Genomic DNA, 25,265 nt, shown 5'->3' with positions numbered 1-25,265 from the left:
TTTGCAAAGCGTGGGCCTTCCCTTATTTAGAAATGTCTCCAGATCTTCCAAGTCCACTCTGATCCCTTCTCTACACACTTAGCAGAGGATGCTGCCACTGGAGCTGATATAGTGGGTGGACTCTGAGGAACAATGCCAAGGGCATCAGATGTGCTCTCTAACTGTGCTGCCTGCTCTTCAGCCACATCCTAATTTTGTCCTGCCTTCCCCATCAAAGAACTGGATAAGGTGGCTAACACACTACTATAAAGGCCTCCCAAATTTTCCCCATCTGGTACACTATCAATAGCTTCTATTTCAGGGAAAACAAGTAATGACCCTTTATCTGAATAAAAAAGCACTAGGAGTCGAGTGGAATCATTTAGACTAACTGTTTTATTAAAGCATGAGCTTTCGAGGACACAGTCCTCACCATCAGATGCATGAAATGATGTACAGTTGATGTGTACAATATATACAGAACAGTAGGAAGACATGGGAAAAGGCAGGAAACGGTGTGGAGAGAGTGTGAATAGGATTGTAGTTTAGCCTACTGACAACTGAGGTAAGTGTGAATAGACAGAATGATCAGACAACAGTTCAGTTTATGCATATTTGTAGTGAGTCATGAATCCATTGCTTCTGTTCAGCCCTTGGGTGATGGTATTTAGATTTTTAATGAGTTCCAATTCAGCAGTTTCAGGCTGGAGTGCTCCTTTGAAGTTTTCATGTAGGAGTATGGCAACCTTAAGGTCAGACAGAGAAAGTCAAGGAAGGTTGAATGTTGTCATTTCTAACCTCAGGTTTAAATCCTTTTATCTTGTCCTTATAGATTGTCCCGTTTGTCCTATGTAGACAGAAGCGGGACTTTGCTGGCAGGTGTTGGCATATATTAGATTGGAAGAAAAGCAGGAGAATGTGTCCCGCATGTTGCTGATGATGTTGTGTCCAGTGATGGCATTGTCTGGGATAATATGTGGAAAGTGTTGGCATCTCCTTTTCTGGCAAGGTCTGGGTCCTGGGTTGGTGTCCTTGTACTATTTGCAGCGGCTGATGAGTATCTTTTGAGGTTGAGGGGCTGCTACACCAGACTAGCACGGCTATCCCTCTGAAGATTTTTCATGTAAATCAGTGGAGGAAAATTTGGCTTTCACTGCAACCTCTGCACCAACATTTTCTCTCTCGCTGAACACAGAAGATTGGAGAGAAAAACACTCCCTGTTATCTGCACTCTGCAGCAGTGACACATCATCAAGCTCATATGCCAGTTTCTTTAGCGTAAAGCTGGCTCCTGCTGTTGTAGTAGTCCAGAAGAAATCCCTCTTCAGTTTCAGGGCAGGACCTCATTTTTGGTTTTTACCTGCCGGTGCCAGTGCAAAAGTGCACAATTTTGGACACATTTAAAGTTACTTCATCTGCTCTGCCTTTCCCTCTCCCTCACATCATTGTATATATGTCACCGGGGATGTTAAGATTACAACAAGGATTTAACATTTTTCCGTGGTATTATTATGCCCACCTCCTAGTGCCCACTGCACACACTTTGCCTTCTGCCAGGCAAACAGTGAGTGTTATCGTGTCTGCTCTGTCTGCACTATTTCTCTGTCACAGACAGGCTTCACAATACAGCCTGTTATGCTGCACTTTCTGGCCTGCCCTCACTGCTCGCTTATTCCCAGTACTACCAGCTCCCACTGCCCACACTGTGCCCACTGGCAGTCATACAGAGAATAAATAACTAATCTGAAGTGTAGCTAAGGCTTCAATCACGAAAAAGGATAAACAGACCAGCAAGCGAAGCAACACAAATCTACAATGATGCAGAGATATTGTGATGCCATGCTGCCTCCATGGTTTGTTTTCCTGTCTTGTGTTAATGGGCTGCCACAGCAAAAATCCTTACCAAGAACTCGGAGAGAGCTCAGAGCTATGCTTTCACACAGACAATGTCTAGAGAAACAATGCAGAGCAAGGCTGTGACATGCTCATTCTTCGAGCTCAGCATCACTGTAACCCGCTCTGCGGCATTATAGGAGACTAGGAAAATGCTCCGCTGCGATACATCATAACTCTCATTGCTTGACGGTATGCCAATCCGTCCCTTCTCTGCAGCCTGCCCGCTCCACAGTGTATGAACCTTTCTCCATACATTTGCAACTGTTGCTATGCCTATGATTTCCATTGGTCTTTTGACTATAATTCCTTAGAGAAATCATTCTGTTTGACAGAAATGAAACAAGTAGGATTCCTTTAGTTCACGGGTCCCCTTCAGCTCATTTTGGACCCTAAGAGTTTAGAGTCAGAGTTTAAAGATTTTAAAAAAGCTCTAAAAGCATGGCTTTTCGAACAGGCTTATATTGACTATCTTGAAAAAAAGAACTCATTGGTTTAAAGAAACATTATTTTTATCTTTGTTTTATGTTCTTTTATAAATAATTGATTAACAATTTTATTTTTTATGATATTTTACTGTACCTTTTAGATATTTCAGTTTGATTTTATGATTTTGTAACATGTAAACCGTTGTGATGTATATTATGAACGATGGTATAAAAGAATTTTTAATAAATAAAATAAATAAATAAAAAAGAAACAAGTTGGCTCCACTGATTTCATTTTTATATTTTGTTTTCAATGAATGCACTTCTCTAGCTGAGATGCTTGTTCAATTAGTCCTCCTTTAGGCAGGCACCAAGGGTTCGACGGTTGCTCACATATTAAAAGAAAGGCTCAGTTGGTTCCATAGTGTAGTGGGTATCACATCTGCTTTACACGCAGAAGGGCCTGGGTTCAATCCCCAGTGGAGCCTTTTTTAACTTGCTGCAGAAACAGGCATGAGTCTGAGTGCAAGGATTACTTAGATACCGAAAAAGCAAGTTGAAGACCAATGGGTGGTGGGATAGATTTACAGCCCTTCCTTCTATGCTTCCTACTTGATCTCATGCGAATTCATAGCAGATATTGTCTTCCCCAGAAGAAGTGTGGGAATGGTTACTGGAGACGAAATAAGGAAGCTTTAGGTAAACTCCTAAGCCAACATCTTGTGTGGTAAAAATAATTCAGCAGTGACTCTAGTAAAACACATTTTTCATGGTAGATGGGATGGCTCTTGGAAGATCTATTTTTTGCCAAGAGTAAAAAATGTTAGAATGTGAATGGTGGCTGAGGGGATTATCCCATGAATTATTCAAACAGTATACTAAAATAACTGGATAGGTGTTTGAAAGTGTAATAAGGAAGAAATCTGCCAAAGAAATGGTTCCATGGTGTAGAGGTTATCACATCTGTTTCACACACAAAAGGTCTTGGGTTCAAGTCCCAATAGAGCCACTTTATGTTTCTAGCAGTGGATGAGCATTTTATAGATGTTCAGCCATCAGCTGTACTGGTGTCAGTGAATGCTGGCATTGTTGTGGGACCTTGTTAGGAACAGCTTGGGAGCAATCCTACAAAGATCTTGCAAGCACAGCTATCCAGGAGGATTGAGTGCAATAGAAGACATTGACAGTTATTGTCTTGCACTAGTCCTGTTGTCCCTGAGGTGGTCATCCCCTGTGATGGACTGCAACAGTATATCCTTGGCAGTATGGACTGGAATGACAGAGCAGAATGAATGCAAAAGTTGGTCATTTCCTTGCAGTTACTCTCTGAGAGAAAATTAGCATTTGTAGAAAGACCTCAGGTGCTAGTGGAAGATCCTCAAAACATCTTGCTTCACTTTTATCCTTGTAGTTCTATTTTCAAGCCCTCATTCTCTACTAGCTGCAGGGGCTGGCTACCAAGGGCATTTATTTCAGAACTGCCCCTTTTTCTAACTTTGACTGCTGCTTCTCTCCTGTCCTGGGGCATTGCTATTGAAACCTGTTCCATTTCTTCCATCGTAGCTTTTCACTTCTCATGTTTGGCAGGGGGCTGCTTGCCTCTTACCTGAATGATGGAAAGGGTTGAGGGCATGGGATCAGATTGGGAAACACTTTTCCTCTTTTCTGTCACTTCCAAACTCCCCAGATGCTAGTCCTAAGGGCTGCTGCTTCTGTGGCTTATAAAGCATGCCAGTGTTAGTTAAATGCCCCATTTGTTTGCCAGGACCTGTGTCTTTGCCATGTGCTTGCATTTTGCAAAGCGTGGGCCTTCCCTTATTTAGAAATGTCTCCAGATCTTCCAAGTCCACTCTGATCCCTTCTCTACACACTTAGCAGAGGATGCTGCCACTGGAGCTGATATAGTGGGTGGACTCTGAGGAACAATGCCAAGGGCATCAGATGTGCTCTCTAACTGTGCTGCCTGCTCTTCAGCCACATCCTAATTTTGTCCTGCCTTCCCCATCAAAGAACTGGATAAGGTGGCTAACACACTACTATAAAGGCCTCCCAAATTTTTCCCATCTGGTACACTATCAATAGCTTCTATTTCAGGGAAAACAAGTAATGACTCTTTATCTGAATAAAAAAGCACTAGGAGTCGAGTGGAATCGTTTAGACTAACTGTTTTATTAAAGCATGAGCTTTCGAGGACACAGTCCACACCATCAGATGCATGAAATGATGTACAGTTGATGTGTACAATATATACAGAACAGTGAGAAGACATGGGAAAAGGCAGGAAACGGTGTGGAGAGAGTGTGAATAGGATTGTAGTTTAGCCTACTGACAACTGAGGTAAGTGTGAATAGTCAGAACGATCAGACAACAGTTCAGTTTATGCATATTTGTAGTGAGTCATTAATCCATTGCTTCTGTTCAGCCCTTGGGTGATGGTATTCAGATTTTTAATGAGTTCCAATTCAGCAGTTTCAGGCTGGAGTGCTCCTTTGAAGTTTTCATGTAGGAGTATGGCAACCTTAAGGTCAGATAGAGAATGTCAAGGAAGGTTAAATGTTGTCATTTCTAACCTCAGGTTTAAATCCTTTTACCTTTTCCTTATAGATTGTCCCGTTTGTCCTATGTAGACAGAAGCGGGACTTTGCTGGCAGGTGTTGGCATATATTAGATTGGAAGAAAAGCAGGAGAATGTGTCCCGCATGTTGCTGATGATGTTGTGTCCAGTGATGGCATTGTCTGGGATAATATGTGGAAAGTGTTGGCATCTCCTTTTCTGGCAAGGTCTGGGTCCTGGGTTGGTGTCCTTGTACTATTTGCAGCGGCTGATGAGTATCTTTTGAGGTTGAGGGGCTGCTACACCAGACTAGCACGGCTATCCCTCTGAAGATTTTTCATGTAAATCAGTGGAGGAAAATTTGGCTTTCACTGCAACCTCTGCAGCAACATTTTCTCTCTCGCTGAACACAGAAGATTGGAGAGAAAAACACTCACTGTTATCTGCACTCTGCAGCAGTGACACATCATCAAGCTCGTATGCCAGTTTCTTTAGCGTAAAGCTGGCTCCTGCTGTTGTAGTAGTCCAGAAGAAATCCCTCTTCAGTTTCAGGGCAGGACCTCATTTTTGGTTTTTACCTGCCGGTGCCAGTGCAAAAGTGCGCAATTTTGGACACATTTAAAGTTACTTAATCTGCTCTGCCTTTCGCTCTCCCTCACATCATTGTATATATGTCACCGGGGATGTTAAGATTACAACAAGGATTTAACATTATATTATAATGCCCACTGCCTAGTGCCCACTGCACACACTTTGCCTTCTGCCAGGCAAACAGTGAGTGTCATCGTGTCTGCTCTGTCTGCACTATTTCTCTGTCACAGACAGGCTTCACAATACAGCCTGTTATGCTGCACTTTCTGGCCTGCCTTCACTGCTCGCTTATGCCCAGTACTACCTAGCTCCCACTGCCCACACTGTGCCCACTGGCAGTCATACAGAGAATAAATAACTAATCTGAAGTGTAGCTAAGGCTTCAATCACGAAAAAGGATAAACAGAACAGCAAGCGAAGCAACACAAATCTACAATGATGCAGAGATATTGTGATGCCAAGCTGCCTCCATGGTTTGTTTTCCTGTCTTGTGTTAATGGGCTGCCACAGCAAAAATCCTTACCAAGAACTCGGAGAGAGCTCAGGGCTATGCTTTCACACAGACAATGTCTAGAGAAACAATGCAGAGCAAGGCTGTGACATGCTCATTCTTCGAGCTCAACATCACTGTATCCCGCTCTGGATATCCAGGAGGGTTGAGTGCAATAGAAGACAGTGACAATAACTGTCCTGCAGTAGTCCTCTTGTCCCTGAGATGGTCATTCCCTGTGATGCACTGCAACAGTATATCCTTGGCAGTATGGACTGGAATGACAGGGCAGAATGAATGCAAAAGTTGGTCATTTCCTTGCAGTTACTCTCTGAGAGAAAATTAGCATTTGTAGAAAGACCTCAGGTGCTAGTGGAGCATCCTCAAAACATCTTGCTTCACTTTTATCCTTGTAGTTCTATTTTCAAGCCCTCATTCTCTACTAGCTGCAGGGGCTGGCTATCAAGGGTATTTATTTCAGAACTGCCCCTTTTTCTAACTTTGACTGCTGCTTCTCTCCTGTCCTGGGGCATTGCTATTGAAACCTGTTCCATTTCTTCCATCGTAGCTTTTCACTTCTCATGTTTGGCAGGGGGCTGCTTGCCTCTTACCTGAATGATGGAAAGGGTTGAGGGCATGGGATCAGATTGGGGAAACTCACTAGTAATGCAGGGAGGGAACTGTCTCACCCTTCACCATCCTCCTCCTCCCCCCCCCTCACCCACACCCCATTCTCTTGCTGGGACTTGGGGGAAGGGAGGAGTGAGGGACAGGCAGCTCCCCCCCTGTCTGTGAAGCCAGCCTCTCACTAATAATGCAGTGAGGGAGCTGTCTCCGCCTTCACCATCCTCCCACCCCCCACTCACCCACACACCATTCACTTGCTGGGACTTGGGGGAAGGGAGGAGTGAGGGACAGGCAGCTCCCCCCTGTCTGTGAAGCCAGCCTCTCACTAGTAATGCAGGGAGGAAGCTGTCTCAGCCTTCACCATCCTCCCCCCCCTCACCCACACACCATTCACTGGCTGGGACATGGGGGAGGGGAGGAGTGAGGGTCAGGAAGCTCCCCCCTGTCTGTGAAGCCAGCCTCTCACTAATAATGCAGGGAGGTAGCTGCCTCCGCCTTCACCATCCTCCCACCCCCCATTCACCCACACACCATTCACCCACACACCATTCACTGGCTGGGACATGGGGGAGGGGAGGAGTGAGGGTCAGGCAGCTCCCCCCTGTCTGTGAAGCCAGCCTCTCACTAGTAATGCAGGGAGGGAGCTGTCTCAGCCTTCACCATCCTCCCCCCCCCCTCACCCACACACCATTCACTGGCTGGGACATGGGGGAGGGGAGGAGTGAGGGTCAGGAGGCTCCCCCCTGTCTGTGAAGCCAGCCTCTCACTAGTAATGCAGGCGGGAGAAGGCACTGCATGCAGGAAGATCACAACACCCCTGGTGTCAGGGTTAGGGCACTGTATGCAGGAAGATCACAACACTCCTGGTATTAATAGGGATAGGGCACTGTGTGCAGGAAGATCACAACACTCCTGGTATTAATAGGGATAGGGCACTGTGTGCAGGAAGATCACAACACCCCTGGTATCAGGGTTTGGGCACTGTGTGCAGGAAGATCACAACACTCCTGGTATTAATAGGGATAGGGCACTATGTGCAGGAAGATCACAACACTCCTGGTATTAATAGGGATAGGGCACTGTGTGCAGGAAGATCACAACACCCCTGGTATCAGGGTTAGGGCACTGTGTGCAGGAAGATCACAACACTCCTGGTATTAATAGGGATAGGGCACTGTGTGCAGGAAGATCACAACACCCCTGGTGTCAGGGTTAGGGCACTGTGTGCAGGAAGATCACAACACCCCTGGTATCAGGGTTAGGGCACTGTGTGCAGGAAGATCACAACACTCCTGGTATTAATTGGGATAGGGCACTGTGTGCAGGAAGATCACAACACCCCTGGTGTCAGGGTTAAGGCACTGTGTGCAGGAAGATCACAACACTCCTGGTATTAATAGGGATAGGGCACTGTGTGCAGGAAGATCACAACACCCCTGGTTTCAGGGTTAGGGCACTGTGTGCAGGAAGATCACAACACTCCTGGTATTATTAGGGATAGGGCACTGTGTGCAGGAAGATCACAACACTCCTGGTATTAATAGGGATAGCACACTGTGTGCAGGAAGATCACAACACCCCTGGTATCAGGGTTAGGGCACTGTGTGCAGGAAGATCACAACACTCCTGGTATTAATAAGGATAGGACACTGTGTACAGGAAGATCACAACACCCCTGGTGTCAGGGTTAGGGCACTGTGTGCAGGAAGATCACAACACCCCTGGTATCAGGGTTAGGGCACAAGTTCTAGTCACGTTGACTGATCACATTACTTTTTTTGTCAAGCTACCAACTGTTTCCATTTCCCATCCCCCATATATTGTCAGTGGGAACCTTGGTAACATGAATAAATAAGAGGGCAGCCAATAGGAATACATATTCATTCCTAAACTGACCTTAACTGACCTGAAAAGTGTCAAATTGTATCATTTTCTGTTAGTGCGCACTAACTCCCGTTAGTGCGCACTAATCGGAAAAAAAGATTTTTTAACTAAAAAATCGTGCCAAACACGATTTTCTTCTCCTGCCAGACGATTTCAATCGTTAAGACGATAGGGGACACGATTCACATCCCTATCTAATAACTCACAATTTATCCTGTTAAATGCTGACTTTTGATATGTTGGGCACTCATCTGGCTAAATTATAGATGGATAACTCATTATCTGTCTAAAATTTAGCTGAATAACATAGGAGTGTTCCGGGGACGTTCCAAGGTGCAGTAAAATTAGCCAGATAAGTTATCCAGCCAACTCTGGTCATGCCAAAGAGTAGTCCTAAAGTTAGACAGATAGGGGTAGATTTTAAAAGAAGCGCACATGGCCTATATGTGCACGTGCTACCCGGCGTGCGCACATAGACGCCCAATTTTATAACATGCGCGCAGGCGCGCGCATGTTATAAAATCTATGACCAGCACGCACAAGGGGGTGCACAATTGTGCACCTTGCGCGTGCCGAGCTATGCTGGCTTCCTCCACTCCCTTCCCCCTAGTCTGACCTTCCCACCCCTTCCCCTAACCTTTCCCCCCCGAACCCCATTCTAACCCACTCTGATCTTTATTTTAACTTTTGCGCCTGTCTCCAGGTAGGCGCAAGTTGTGCATGCCGGCCGATTGCCAGCACACGATCTCTGACACAACGGCAAATGGCCGCTGTGCCAGGAGCCACCCCGCCCCCGGACAGCCCCGGACCGCCCATACCCCACCCCTTTTTTTCAAACCCTGGGACTTACACATGTCCCGGGCTTTACGCATGCCACCGGGCCTTTTGAAAATAGGCCCGGCGCATAACCCCTCTACACGTGTAAATCCTGGATTTACGCGTGTAGGTCTTTGAAAATCTGCCCCATAAAGTCTATCTTTAAGATAAATGGCTGCACCACTGAATATCCCTCCAAAGCTAGGCAGATAACTTTATCCTGCTAACTTTGCAATCCAGACAGTGATTGAATATTACCCCTTTAAATATAATTGCACAGTGATAATGCCATGTTGTAGTTTTGCTCAATGCAGAAAAACAAAGGGATAGAGAACACCAAGCTTGTAAAATATTTTTTCTCCTATTTATTTTATTTTTCAGTATGGAATACTCTCATCAGGGCCGGTGCAAGGGTTTTAGGCAACCTAGGCAAACTTTCTGCCTTGCGCCCCCTTCCACGCCCGCTTCCCCCCTCTGGCCCCCACTCCTACTTCATTCGCTGAGATGCTGCTCGTGGCCCGCTGAGCGTGTGCTTCTCTAGGCCGCGAGCAGGATGGGCACCTCTTGTGGCCCACCAAGTCTTTACTCCTCTCTGCCTTGAGCGGGATAGGCTCCGCTTGTGGCCCCACATGGCTGCTCTTCAATGCCCCCTAATGGTTGGTGTCCTAGGCGACCGCTTAGATAGCCGAATGGGACACACAAAGCCCTGACTCTCATCCCTTTAACATGCACAATAAAGCTCTGGAATTTGTTGCCCGAGGATGTGGTTAGTGCAGTTAGTGTAGCTGGGTTCAAAAAAAGGTTTGGATAAGTTCCGGGAGGAGAAGTCCATTAACTGCTATTAATCAAGTTTACTTAGGGAATAGCCACTGCTATTAATTGCATCAGTAGCATGGGATCTTCTTGGTGTTTGGATAATTGCCAAGTTCTTGTGGCCTGGATTGGCCTCTGTTGGAAACAGGATGCTGGGCTTGATGGACCCTTGGTGTGACCCAGCATGGCAATTTCATATGTTCTTGTGTATATATTCTGATATATTTTTTCAGAAAAATATATATTTCTGTACTTCCTTCATGTGATGATGGAAGAAGGGAAAAATGTGAAAATAGTAACTTCTGCAGCTCCTTTTAACTTTCATATACATACCCTGTGTGTTAGTCAATTTTCTATTCAAGTGCCTATTAAAAGAAAAAATTAAAGCAAATGTAATTTGGAAGAAAAACTGCATTTTCTCCAAAAAGTTAAAATATGCTTTAAAAATTAAACAAGAAGAAAGGTCTGTCTTGTGGTTCTTGCAAAGCTGACAACCTGGCTCACTAGTGAAGCAGCTGGTATCAGTGTACTAGCCTATAGGGATGTTCTTTTGTTTGAAACAAAGCAGAAAATTGTAATGAACTTTCCTGTATTGAATGTCAAGTTTGAAAATAAAATGAAAGAAAAGGGGTCGATTTTAAAAGCAGCACACGGCCGTCCATGTGCGCGTGGTTCTCTGAACGTGCGCATGAACACGCTGATTTTGTAACATGCGTGCACCGGCACACACATGCTATAAAGTCCAATGACTGCGTGCACATGCAAGCCAGATTTTAAAATTTGCGCGCACAGGGTGGGTAATTTTCACTAATTACTTGTGGCGAATTAATTGGGCCTCCCCAGTTCCCTCCCAGACCACTCCAATTAAGGAGTGGATTGTGAGGGAACTTGCCTATCTACCTACCTAACTTTCCTCCCTCTTCCCCTCTCCTCTCCTCCCCACCCCTAAATCTAAGTTAACTATCGCCATTTTTTTTTATTTTACTACTTACTGCTCCTCTTTAGTAGTTTCTACAGGCCAACTGGCTGCTGGCATCTGTTTCCCCAGGACAGACGGATTTACAATGGTTATGCAGAATATGGGTGCCACATCATACCTCTTCCTTACGTTTTCTTATTTCTCCTTACGATCATTGATTGAATGCCCAAGCTCTCTTCAGAATGTTGTTAGGTGGGTACTGAATTTGTCAATTGGAAAGAAATAGAAGAACAGGATGAAATCACTCCCGAGCTCAAAAAGGGAAGGAAGGGTGGAAAAAATGTTTTCAGAGAAAGTCCAAACTAAGTTAAAACTCTCCGTATCAGAAAGGAAACATTCAAAAGATAAAGTCTCTAAATTAGTCTCCAAATCCAGGCCATATGGCCTCCAATTTATTTATCTATTTATCTCCAAATATTTAATATTCTGCATTTTTCCAAAAATGGCCTCAAAGCAGATCACAATCAAGTTAGAATAAACTAACAGGTACGCTAGCCATAACATTAGCTGAAGGGTTGTATATAGCTATCAGTGAATCAGTGTCCGGGGATAGTGGATAATTCTTCACTAACAAACAGTCTAGTGGACGGCCTGGATGGACAGCCATGCTTTTACTTTTTTCCAGAAAGTGAGGAAGCACAATTTATGTATGTATGTATGTATTTATTTATTTACTTATTTATTTGTCAAGTTTTATATACCGTTGTTCGGTTTCGCCATCACAAGGGTTTACAAAGTTTCGAAGTTTAACAGAGTTTTTCAAAGGGGTTCATTCAAATGGTTGCTAAATTCAAGGCAAAGAGGTAATGGTCCCATTGCCGAAGCCCAGGCCCTATGCTGTGGCCCCCGTTGCCGAGGCTCAGGTCTAGGCTGAAATCCAAGTCCAGTACATCTAGTGCTCTTCCCTGATCTAACTCACTGGTCGCCCAACCAAAGAAATTGATTAGGTTCACATGGCAAGAACTATCTCCGGGAAAACCATGCTACCCCAGAACCTGTATCCATTGGATTCCAGAAACTGCATTATTCTTAGTTGTTGTTATTTTTTTACTCAACTTTATTCAAAGACCTTTTACATACAGTTCTTGCTTGAGGAAGAACATATCAATAAAACTACAAACATATGGAATATGCATACAAAGTTAAAAAAAAACATCCATATAGGATACCTCAAATTACAGTGTAGTCAAGACACAATATAAGACATGTCTTACTAATCTTGAGTATTCAGATCAATTCACTGAAATTTAGGTCTACCCTTTATAAGAAACTTGAGGCATGACAATCAGAGTCAAGCTGGTAAACTCTCACCCCAATATACTTTAGGAAGGGACTCCCTACTTGTAAAACATTCAGGTACAGATCCTTTCCATAAATGTTATTAGCTCCATAGAGAATAGGGATGTGCATTTGTTTGAAAATGAAAGAAAAACACAACAAAACTGTCTTGTTTTCTTTTCTTTTGTTTTCAAAGGAAATGAAATTTTTGTTTTTATTTTTTCAGCAAATAGTGCACAATATTTTCAAAGAGAAAATTTGCATGTTATGGAGGCAGTGCATGCAAATTTTCTCTCATGCATATTCATTGAGGATATCCCAAAAACCCGACTGGCTGGTGACCCTCCAGGACAGGTTTGGGGACCACTGGCATATACTATTTCTGAATAGTGCACCCTGTTGCAAATAGCAAAGCCAATGCAATAAGGAGTGCTCAGCAGAGTGCAGTTTTAACTGCAGTTGTGCGTACATTTTTGGTGAGCAAATGTTACTTCATATTATACTTAAATACAAAAATAAAACACACACTAACTCATTCACACTCGAATCGCATTGCATGTTCTGGACATCTCGAGCATGAATGAAGAACATAAGTACTTTTGCCATCTCTGACTATGATTAGCTGATAAGAATTGGTGTGGGTGCAATGCGATTCAAGTGTGTATGACTTAGATATGTGCGATGTGTGTTATATTTTAGTTTTTAAATATGGAGCATGATTGTGGTGTGTGAGTTTTGGCATCTGTGTATTTATTGCTTTTATGAAAATATATTTTACAAAGGATTGTTGAACTAATATTTATATAATATATTAAGTTTGTTATGATTGCTGAAAAAGTTTTGTATGAAATCTCTTTCTGTGGCAGCACAAAAATATCTTTTTGAGTATTGTATAAAGATTCGATTGAGTGATACTTGCTCTTCTTTTTTTGTGATACTTTAAGTTAGCCAGGTAAACCCCAAGGCCCGGATTTTAAAAACTCTACGCGCACCGGGCCTATTTTATAAAGGCTCGGTGACACGTGTAAAGCCCCAGGACGCATCTAAGTCCCGGGGCTTTACTAAAGGGGTGGTCCAGGGGCGGGGCCAGAGGCCTCCGACAAAGCTGCCATTTGCCGCTATGCTGGACATCGCGTGCCAGCACTCAGCCGGCGTGTACAACTTACTTCAGCCCCAGGGCTGAAGTAAGTTTTGAAATAAAAGAAAAAAGCAGGAAAAGGTAAGGGAGAAAGGGCAGGGGAGTGAAAGGAAGGGAAGGTGGGGTGGGGTGGGGAGGTGGGGGAAGGCAGTGTGGCTCTGTACGGGCTCGGTGCGTGCAAGGTGCACAATTGTGCACCCCCTTGTGCACACCGACCCCCAATTTTATAACATGCGCGCACGTTATAAACTCAGGCATACATGTGTGCATGCCAGGTAGCACATGCACATGTACGCCCATGAGGTTTTAAAATTTACCCCCAAGATTTTAATTCTCAGTATGTCTCAGTGGTTAAATTTTATCCAGGTGAGTTATTAAAAAATGAACCAGATAAGCAGGGTAGGGGCATTCTAGGGTTGGGGCTTAACTTTATCCACTAGCTATATAAACTGACCAAACTAGATCTGGCTGGAGATATTGCAGGCCTAAAGTTAGCCAGGTAACCATTCTCTGTTTGGTGGAATATTGTCCTCATTTAATAAAGTAAATACAGTTGGGTCTAACAGTCCCCCACAGGATTCTCTTTCCAGCCAAAAGATATAAGAAAACGTGTAGCACTGGGTCTCCCTTCACTCCTGCATACTCACTCCTCTGATGTTACAGAAAACACTTCTGCTCACTGTCCTCCATCCTAATCTTGTCCCCTTTCCCCTCTGGATATTTAAAAAAACACCAGGTGAATCTGGAGCCTCTACCTCCACTCTCTGGAGTCACCCAGAACTTTCCAAGACCCCCAAACCCAATTCTGGAAGTGGCAGAATCTTCCCATAATCCCAGCATCCAGCATAGCTGCCAGAGCAATGCTAGATGGTACCAGGAGGGCTGTAGGCTGGTGTCCTCCATGCAGCATTCATTCAGCACTGTTCTGAGAGCAACACTGCATGCTGGGAACACAGAAAGATTCCCAGCTTGGGCTTGGGTGGGGATTTTTTGGGTGGGAGGTTGTTCCAGGTGGGTTTATTTATTTATGTGTATTTATATTCCACTTTTCAGGCACTTCAAAGTGGATTACACAGAGGTAACATAGGTATTCTCTGTCCCCAGGGAGTTACAATTTAAGTTTGTACCTGAACGGGGAAGTTTATGTTTGTACCTGAACGGGGAAGTTTATGTGTAATATTGGCAGGGTGGCTGGGTGGGAGAAGAGGGGGTTTTAGTGCCACACATTTTCTTATATCTTGGGCAGAAAGGAGAAGGTATCCCACAAGGGTTGTGAGACTCCCATGTTAACTACATTATCGACAATATTGAAAAAGCCAATGAGTGGAAAAGTTATCTAAATAAGTTTATCTAGGTTACTTTAGCTGAGTATATTCAGCAGAAGATAAGCATCACTGAATAGCTGGGTAAATGTATCTGCATATCTTTCTTAATTGCAAGCTTGTTCAATATGAATCTATATGTCAATATAATACAACCTAATTTACATGTGGGTATGCATTAATTTTAGCATGATCCTGCTTTATTTCAAGAAGACTGGGTTAGCATTCACACTAGACCATTAGTGCTTAAATGGCTAGGGACCTTCATTTTCAGATTTTATTTCATCTGGAAATTTCAATGTTATAACAAAAAACAATCAGTGGAAAAATGACTTTTCCCACTGATTTTTCTCTTGTGTGTTACAACAAAGTCATTTTTCCACTGATTTTCTTTTGTTGTTATAGTATTGAAATTCCCAGGAAAAATAAAATCTAAACTGAACATGAAAGTCCCTATAACTGGCTTTACTGTGCATGCAAAGCTTTAGTGCCCCTGTATCAAAGAATTCATTATTTTTTTTCAACATTCTTATTCGCTCTTCCCATAGAGTAAAGAATTGTTCATGGATACAAACATATACTGTTAACCTATCTTGGGTTTATCACAGGTATTATCACTAGTGATTCACAAACAATATACCCGTGTTTATAATTGAATACATTTAATTTTTATTCATCAATCCTTTTTTTTTAAAAACATAAAACACATCTATTATATCCAAACCATTCACTCCTCACACATTCACTCATCTAAATACCATTAAAATTAGACAATACAAATTTGTTATATTTTAACTTACAACATACACAAATATTGCAACAATTCCTTAGTTACAATGTAAACATTTTCATTTAACAAAGAATCCCTATTGAATAAATGAACCTTTTCAAATATAATTACTGATTCCCTTTAAGACTGAGTTTCTTGTTAAATTTTATTAATCGAGATCGTTTAATATAATATAATAGATGTGTTTTATGTTTTTAAAAAAAAGGATTGATGAATAAAAATTAAATGTATTCAATTATAAACACGGGTATATTGTTTGTGAATCACCATGGATACAAACAGCCAGACTTTTGTAATCTCATCTCTCACCAGAGCACATAAAACAATGAGAGGTGTTGACTGTTGACATTATGTGAAAGAGGTCAGACCCCCAAATTTATTTAGTGGGTCATGCATATGGCAAAATGGACCTGGACAGAAACAGCAGGGCAAACACCCATCTCCTACCCTCCATAAACTGTGCCCCCCCCCCCCCCATAGCTATCCTCTTAGTGGTGGCATGATAAAGTAAGTATTGAAATACTCAGATAACCAAAACTGCCAACTTTATTTCTAGCTTTATAGCCAGTCACTATGTGCATGAATAGGATCGGGTAGGCACATACTGTAAATGAATAACCAGAATTCATGGGATACAACAGTCAAAGCAGCATCCTCAAGAATAAACATGCCAACTACTCAGTCTTCACTTGAACAGCAATTAAATTGGGTCTCTCATTTCTTCACATCGGTCCAGTGTTGGAATGTATGGCTTACATCTCTTTCTGTTATGGCACTTAACGCCTCCCACCATTCAGCAAACCTCCCATCTCATTTCAACCCACCATAACCACACAGAACACGCACATTACTCCCATCATCTCCAATGTGGGTCAGTAGGGTTACATCCCTTGCCCCTAGGGGCCTATCACTCTATACCCCCTACTGTTACTCCCACCACTCAAACTCATCATAGGTCCTCCCTTCTCCATCTTTCCAGCAGCATGCTGGGCTCCCCAGTTGCTTCCACTCTCTGGAACTCACAGGGGTCTTGCTCATCTTGTATCAACCCATTTTCCTTACCCTGCTACCTTCTCTTTCAGGTGGAGGAAATGCATCGGTACTCCATTGTTCTTTCCCCATTTCCACAATCCTCTTGACATACAAACCATGGCGCAATAAATAGTAAATTTTCAAAGCCGGCTCGAAGATGTGGAGTCGCAAACCTTGGCCTTGCTATTATCAACTGCGACATTGCGGCGGATAAACAGTGACATAGAGCAGCTGCAACAAGAAAAGGAGGACCTCTCTAACCACAATCGTTAGAACAACTTGAGAGTTCTTGGGATACCTGAAAGGGCAGAAGGGTCGAATGCGATTGCCTTTTTAAGCAACATGATCCCTTCGTGCCTGCAAGTAAACTTCAACCTTCCTTTTGAGATAGAGAGAGCTCACTGCGTTCTGTCCAAGCCCTTACGCAACTCGAAATATCCGCTACCTATTATCTTAAAATTGTTGTGCTATCCCCAAGCTATCACTATCCTAACAGCAACAAAAAATAAATCGCCAATACAATACCAAGGTACTACGATTATATTTGTTCCGGATTTTGCCAAAGCCACAGCTACTAAGAGAAAAGCTTTCCTTGCTTTCCACCCAAAATTGCGAGCCCTGGGGGCCGAATATGGTTTACTATACCCGGCGCAAATGAAAGTCATATACCAAAATCAGACACAGATTTTTCACCAGCCTGTGAAACATGACGACTTCTTGCAATCTCTAGATGTGGCATCTGAAATGGCTACTTGATCTTCAATGTTTTTCACCACTTTGCTGCTTACCCCAATTTGGGGGAATTGGAGTGTCTTTTTTCCTTGCATATGTGTTGGTTTTATGCATAATATGTGATATATGAATCTGGCATTTGCCACGGGACACTGGCAACCTCTAGTCAACCAAGAGGCTCTTTGGATATTCGTGGTCTATAATGGCTTTCCTTCATTTACCATTCCAACTCACTTTTTCTTTACGTGTGTTCTAGTTCTTTTTTCTTTTTTTGTTTCTTCAGATATTTAGGCTTACTAACACCACAGTTAACAAGATGTCAACACAATCCTGTAACCACTATAGTATGGCCTTGATTCGCTGACCACTCCCTGATTTGTACTCAATCTTATGGCATCCACAATCAGTTCTATTGTTATCACCTCTCTGAATGTTGGTGGCTTTTCACACCCAATAAAGAGGAAAAAGATACTGACATATTTACACTCTCTTCACACAGATATCACATTCCTCCAGGAGACTCCTCTCACAACTGCTAAGTCGGCTAAATTAAAGCAGCAATGGGTGGGCTCTGTTCTCTATAGTCCCGCTAACAGAAGAAATGAGGGGTTGCTATTTTACTGCATAAAAGACTGGATGCACAAGTTGTACATCAAGTTGCTGATGTTAATGGTCGCTGGCACAGATTACCATAGCCCAATAGTCTTATAACCTACTCAATGTCTTTTTATGAAAGAATAAGGTTCCTCACATAGCGTTATCTAAATTAAAGTGTATTCCCCAAGATGGCAGGGTAAATTTACCAGATTTCTATTCATACCACCAAGCATTCCTCCTTCAACAAGGGTATCATTATTTCGCATCACAGTCTCTCCCTTCAGAAACCCCATGCTGGGTATGATTAGAGAGGCAACTCCTTACTCCATATCCTGTTGAATTTTTCCCAGGGGTATCCTTGTTTCACAAGTGCACGCTTAACCCTATCCTACAGGTGATTCATAGGGCCCTCACGGAATTTAACTCAATTTGAGCACCTCCCTTTCGACCCTGGGGAACATCTACATTCGCCCCCCTCTGGCGTAACCCATCGATAAAAATTGCTGGACATTATATTAATTGGCCACTGTGGCAAACCAAGACTATCTGGTTTCTTTCTTCCATTCTTCTAGACAAGATTATCCTCTCCTTTGAGCAGTTGCAAACCTGTTATGCCTTACCACACTCTCAGTTTTATACTTGGCTTCAGCTGCGTAATGCCCGTCAAGCGCTCCCTATACCTGAATTGGTCTCCACTGACTTGCCTTATATACTCACAATATATCAGAAGTATGTCACTCAAGGGCACTTGGCTTCTCACTTCTATAAATTAATAAAGGCCTGCTTACCCTCTCATCCTCTCACAGGTCTTTACTCGGTATGGTCTTCAGAGCTCTCTTATACCCCAGACTGAGCGACCTGGTCAAGTGGTCATATATATGGCGAGTATCATCTCGCTTATCATTGTCTTCCAGTTTGACTCAGACATCCTTTATTGTAATGCACAGAGTAGCTTGGACCCCCTAGAAATTATATTGTGCTGATCTAATCACTTCTCACACCTGCTGGTCCTGTGCCATTCCAGCATCCTCAAAGGGAGGAGCCTCCTCTAAACCCCAATCCTGTCTGCCCCTAGCTAAAGGAGCTAAACTAAGGGCACTACTGGCAATGAACCCCAGTAGCTCATTAAATAGATATGTAAAAGACCAGGTTGGAGACAATGACGATAAAAGACCAGGATGGAGAGAATGACAATTCAAAATAGAAAGGCTATGGCTCAAAGGACAAAGGGGGGGAAAAAAGTATGAATATACAAAACTATTGGTAAATGGATTTCCACTTTTCATGTTTTAACGAGGCCAAAGTTGGCCAGTTAAAACTTTTGAAAATCCACCCCCTTGTGCCTAATACTTATTGTGGCCACTTATAGATCTAAATGATTTGACTTTAAGTCTTTCCTTTCATATATGAAAGAAACGTAAAATAACACTTCAAAAAAAGGCCATGATGCCAATTTAAAATGCCCAATTTGCTTCTTGTTGCAGTACCACAGGCCCCAGATAATCTGTAGCTTTATCTTCTCTTCCTCGCTGTTAAGAATCTTCTGCACTTCTCTCGTGCTTTTTAGAATAGGATTACTATTTTTTAGCAGTGTACATTGAAAAAAGCTTTAGGTTTGTTTTATTGCATTTTTTTTTTAAATTTCTAATTTAGGGGTAGATTTTCAAAGGGGTACGCACGTAAGATACGCACGTACCCCCCAAAAACCTACCCCAATCCCCCCCTGCGCACGCCGAGCCTATTTTGCATAGGCTCGGCGGTGCGCGCAAGCCCCGGGACAAGCGTAAGTCCCGGGGCTTGCATGGAGGGGCGTGTCGGGGGGCGTATAGGGGGGCGTGCCGGGAGTGACGCGGCGTTTCGGGGCATGTCTGGGTGCGTGGTTCTGGCCCGTGGAAGAAAACCTACTCTCACAGTGCTCATTTAACTTCCTCCACTATGCATTATGAAACCTGCTGCAATAATGTTTAAAATGCAATGTAATATAACTGAAACAACTTCATTTTGCACTTTTGTAAAGCAAATTATAAGAATAATACACTCTATACTCCAATTCACTGGAAAATGTATGACTCCTATGAAAAATCAAGCAGCAGTGAATAATTGGTAAAGGGAAAATTAGCTACGCGGTCAAAGTTTCAAACATTCTTTTCAGATGGCCATCAGAATATTGCTGACAGTCTCGATGTTTCTGAGATTTGTTTTGTTTCTCGTGCTCTTTCTTCATGATGCCTGGGCTCACTGTCTCTCACCATTTCTGTCTGCTTAAAAAGGAAAATTTGGATCAGCAGAAACCAAGCATGAATCATTCCTCTTGTACATTTGGGATTTAGTTCATTTCAATAGTAAAATCCAGTTGCTAGTTTAATCCATGCTCTGGTCAATGATGACAAGGCAGAAAGCACATGGCAATATCATTAAAATATGTAAATAGTGATAGCGGGCAAAATGAGAACTAAACTGAACTATAGTCAATAAGGGTAATTTTCAAAGGCATTTCCATAGGTTTAACAGTGCTTTTTCCAAGGAAATGTATTGTTACAAAATTGTCCACCCAACATGCAGCCAAACTAGGACACATATGTCCTGGATATGCATAATTTTACCCAGACTAAATGGAGATGTTCCTGGGGCAAAGTTAGGGAGGAGTTGGGACTAATGTGCATGCTTTTGGATTTTCAAAACTGTGTGCAAATATTTCCCCTGAAAACTTCCTGCACACAATTCACAGATACAATTGTGTGCGGCTAATTTTGGTGGAATAATTTTAAAAGCAAACAGTAATATGTGCCTGTAAGTGTGCTTTAAAAATTGAAGTAATATATGTACATATTTTGCTGACTTTCTTATACATTCTGTTACAAAATTACCCCAATGTTAACCATGAATTAGCACAATACGTAAAAAAGCATATTATCAAATCAAATGTATTTTCTTTTGTTTTTCTTATTTAGTCAGCATAAAAGAAAAATGTAATATCATAACTTGCACAGGTGCTAAGCCATCCTCCCTTCTTAACCATGCCTGTCCCCTCCCACTACCACCCACATTTCCACTCCCCTCTTAAGGATTCAGTGTCCCACTCTTGTTAAAAAAAACAAACCAAAAAAACTTTATTGGATATATAGCTGCAGCATAGTTTATTGTGCACCAACTTTTCAAATCACCAATTACAAAATTACATCAACAAAACTTGCTACTTTTTTCTCTGGGGTGACCATGCCCTCGCCTATACAGACAGTGCTTTGCTGAATTTTACATTCATCATCATTTACAGGCAACAGCCTGCTGTAAGCTTGGACATGAAAGCCAACCCCTTGTACTCTTTTTATTGTGTGAGACACAGGGCAGTCCAAGCCTTGTGTTTATATTGTCCTGCAATTAGGGTTGCCAACTGGCTCCAGACTTTCAGGATAGGTTGATCCAGTTCTGGTTTTAGTCCTCTACATTCAGATGCTTATAGTCTTGTTTTTCTTAGGGAATGCAATAGGGAAAACAGAGAATAAGTCCCAGCATGCAATCGGGATCAACCTGTCCTGAAAATCTGGAGCCGGTTGGCAACCCTATCTGCAATTCAGTCCTTTTACTGGATTGCAGGTAACATTACTTTCTGTGAGTCAGCGCCCCGGGATAACTGTACAGGCAAAGCTATGGAGCCCCATCAGTGATTGGAACTGTGCAAGAGTTGCCCTTTTGGCCTGTCTCGTACTCTGCAGCTTCTCCCTGAGCCTTATTAGTTTGTACCAGGGAAGCTTAGACCCCCCCCCCCCCCCTTAGTACTCATGTCCAGTTCTGTTCCTTGGAATACAAGAGAAAACAGGGGACCTTCTTCCTCTTGTGCTAGTGGTATGCCAAAGTGTCCTGCAATGCCCTGAAACGTTGATGGCAAGGTTTTGCATTCATAGCAGTCACCACAGATGAAGAAGAAAATCATGGAGATAATGAATATAATGTTCTGGTAAACAGAGATCTGCTCTACCACTCAGCGCAAGAAGGAACTTCATTTTTCAAACTGAGCACAGGACATGTTGCAACCCAATGTTATCAAACTCAAAATCCAGCAATTGAAATGATCTGGGATAGACTGGTAGAAGGTGAAAGACTGATTCAATATTGTTGTTATCCAGCATGGCATTGAAATGCCTTTTAATATTTATTGCCTGATTGAGTGAAGTGTATGGACTTAGCTTAACAGAGGACTGATGAAATCATTTACATATTCACCTTCGGAGCGTGACAAGTGTCCTGACAGGATTCCTCAGTTGGATCCGGTAGCATTCTGATCACAGCTCAGGCTTCTGCCAGGCTTTCTTGGCCTTTCAGAACTTCCAAGGAGGATCTCCCTGAGTCAGTACGGTTGGTTTCCCATCAGGTGAGCTCCTGGACACCACTAGGAAGCAGGCTTGCTGTGCTTACTGAAAAGGCAAGCCTGGTGTGCAGAAAAAAAAAAAAAGTACCCTAATATAGGAACAGTCTCAAGTTTCCCAAAAGGAGGGAAAGAAAAATAAACAAAGACACCCTCCTTCTTGTTACCATACATTCAACACAAGCCTTGCAGCCCACATTCAAACCTTTGGGGGGAGGGGGAGGCTGAGGCACAAATTCTGCCCTTCACCCCACTGTTGCGCCAAACCTGCAGCCCTATCCCGTGCTTGCAGCTGAAAGAAAAATTCCAGCAAAAAACATTTAGAAAAAAGCAAAAGCAAAAAAAAAAATACTGCTAGCCTTGCCCTGAATTCAGAGGTCTTCTGCAGCTCTGCTCATAACAATCTTCATATGTTCCCTTAGAAGGGCTCCAGTTCATTTCCATGTTCCTGGGCTCCCCTGAACCTGACCCCCCTCCACTTCTCTCTCCTCATCCTCTGCAATATGAGGCTGTGTTTTAAATTTCCCACTGACACGATGTGGACCCTTCTGGCTCTGCTGACATTCTTCCTGCCTCCCTCTCAATGTGTTCACTAGGCCCTGCCAGCTCCTGTTTCCCCTGTACCCAGAAAACCCCTCCCCAAGCATGTCTGGGCTTTTCCTAGATCTTGTAACCTGGCAAATGTAGGTTTTTTTTTTCCCCCCTGCCCCTCCTTGTCCTAGGGACTCTGAATCCGTGCAGGGCTTTACCCTGGTTGAGAGGTTTCTTGTTTTCTAGGGGCGCTAAGGAGCTTTTACTTGCCGTTCGCTCACACAAGTTATGCTTGAGTCTGAACATGCCCTTTCCTTTTTTGGTCACAATCTCTGTTTGGGATAGCACCATGTGCAATAAGCGTATGTTCTTGAAAGGCCTTTCTGTCCTTCCCAGGAACACCTCCTTAATAATTGTCTGCCTCGACACAGCATCATGCTGGTGGAGAAATAAAAGAATTACGAATGTGGGCTGAAGATGGTTGCACTGCGCCATTGTTAGGGATAGAAAAGCCTAAAGAAAAACCGAGCTGAAATGAATTTCCCTACCTCTCATGCTTGATTTTTGTTCAGAAATGAGGCCATAGCCTTAAGCTTGACAGGGGAGGGTGTCAATGCAACGGTTAAGGGAAATTGGATTCAAAACAGCATCCGAGGGCCCTGACTTTTACCGTCTGGGAAACTGATAAGCGTGGGGGTAACCCAGGGCCGGTGCAAGGGTATTGGGCACCCTAAGTGACCCTTGCGCTGCTGCCCCCTCTCCCCCAGTCGCGCCTCCCCCCTACCTGTTTCGGCGCCAACTGTGTGCTTCTCAGGGCCGCCGAGCCGTAGGGGGCGCCAAAGAGCAGCCACGTGGTGCCGCGCTGCCCTGAGAAGCACACAATCTCTATTTCTCTTTGCCGCGAGCGGGATAGGCCCCGCTTGCGGCACCACGTGGCTGCTCTTCAGTGCCCCCTACGGCTCGACGCCCTAGGCGACCACCAAAGTTTGCCTAATGGACACGCCGGCCCTGGTGCAACCTGCACAGTGCAGCAGATACTGGCATAAGCTTGCTGGGCAGACGGGGTGCATCATTTTGTCTGTTTCTGCCATCATTTCTATGTTTCCATGTTTTCTATATTGGGGACAAGGTGATTCATGTCCCTGCGAATGTTTGTCCCTCCGACTCCTACATTGAGAGGAGGGGTGATGGATTCACAGTTGGAGCAGGCATTGTTAAATGAGGCAAACGTCTTTACAGCTGTTTGATTCACTTCTTGATGATATAAGTTCTTTTAAATGAATTTGTGAATTTTCAAAGGCTTGTTTCAAGTTTATGATGTTAAAGCCAAATAATTCAGTTTTTAATTTGATGTTTCTCCCATCCAACTGGCAAAAGGCATTGCTTCCCTTCCAATGTTGGTGAAATATTAAAGGTGAAATCAGTTTTGCATAGTCATTTATCTCCTACCTGTCCATGTAGTTCTTTCCTCTGAACTCCTTAACTTCTTCACAGTAAGCGAATGGCACAAGTAATTTTCCTCTTCTCCCTTCCAGTATCAGAATGATACTTCGGTAACCCCCTTTCTCCAAATCTCCAGTAGATGTTCCCTTCCCGGCCTTCGTCGGATACACGACAGATAAGGATTCTTTAGTCCTAGTAAGCAGACAATTCTGCCTGTAGATGATGTGGGCCTGATTTATCAAAGGTTGTTTTTGCAGTATATAAAGAACTGATGAAAAGACTTGATAAAGTATATCCTGCTTTTTACTGAGCAGCATAAAGTTTAATGAACTTTCCTGACAGCATGAAAAATAATATTTACTGGCCATCATAAAATCTAATGATGGTTGGCAAGACTAGAATGCTATTTCTACAGCTGTAACAAGCTCTGTATTATAGTAACTACATGAAGAATTAATGAAACCTCTGACATTTATTTAGGAAACAGATACAACTATGGTGGATCAAATGTACAAAGTCATAAACATTTGTGAAAAGCATTGTTAAAATAAAGCGACATAGAGAAAAGTTCATTAAAAAAAAAAAAAAGGAAGAGCAAATGAAAAGAAAGGGTTTCAAAGATTAGAATTATGCCAAAATGTAAAATGGCCTAAAACATATCTCTTGCAAAATTTTTAAAAAAAAGTGTCACTAACTTAAATGAAAGCTTTGGAGAACAAAAACAACAGGAAAGCCCAGGAAGAAATTCAAAGCCTGTGGTGCAATTCAAAGACTGTCAGCCTCCGATCACATTGGCACTATAAGTTGAGCGTACAGCGTTGCCTTTGCTAATGCTTGAGCTGCACTGTATACTGTAGAGGAGCAAATACGCTAACGACAGTCATATATCTCAAAGGTGAAAAATAAGCACAAGAGAAAAGTATCTTTTCAGAAGAAAGGAAGTTCTGGAGTAAGGAGATTGTTCCTTCTTCATATAGGTAAATAT

At 43.0% G+C, this 25,265-nt stretch overlaps 1 non-coding gene across 1 annotated transcript; it reads left to right on the top strand.

The window, feature by feature from the left end:
* Nucleotides 1-2,715: 2,715 nt before the first annotated feature.
* Nucleotides 2,716-2,788, top strand: TRNAV-UAC. Its single transcript has one exon. It is a non-coding gene; the product is annotated as a tRNA-Val (tRNA).
* The last annotated feature ends 22,477 nt before the right edge of the window (nt 2,789-25,265 follow it).

The sequence above is a fragment of the Rhinatrema bivittatum genome, chromosome 2 (assembly GCF_901001135.1).
Source record: "Rhinatrema bivittatum chromosome 2, aRhiBiv1.1, whole genome shotgun sequence".
Classification (NCBI taxonomy): domain Eukaryota; kingdom Metazoa; phylum Chordata; class Amphibia; order Gymnophiona; family Rhinatrematidae; genus Rhinatrema; species Rhinatrema bivittatum.
This window is presented reverse-complemented; position numbering and strand designations above follow the sequence as displayed.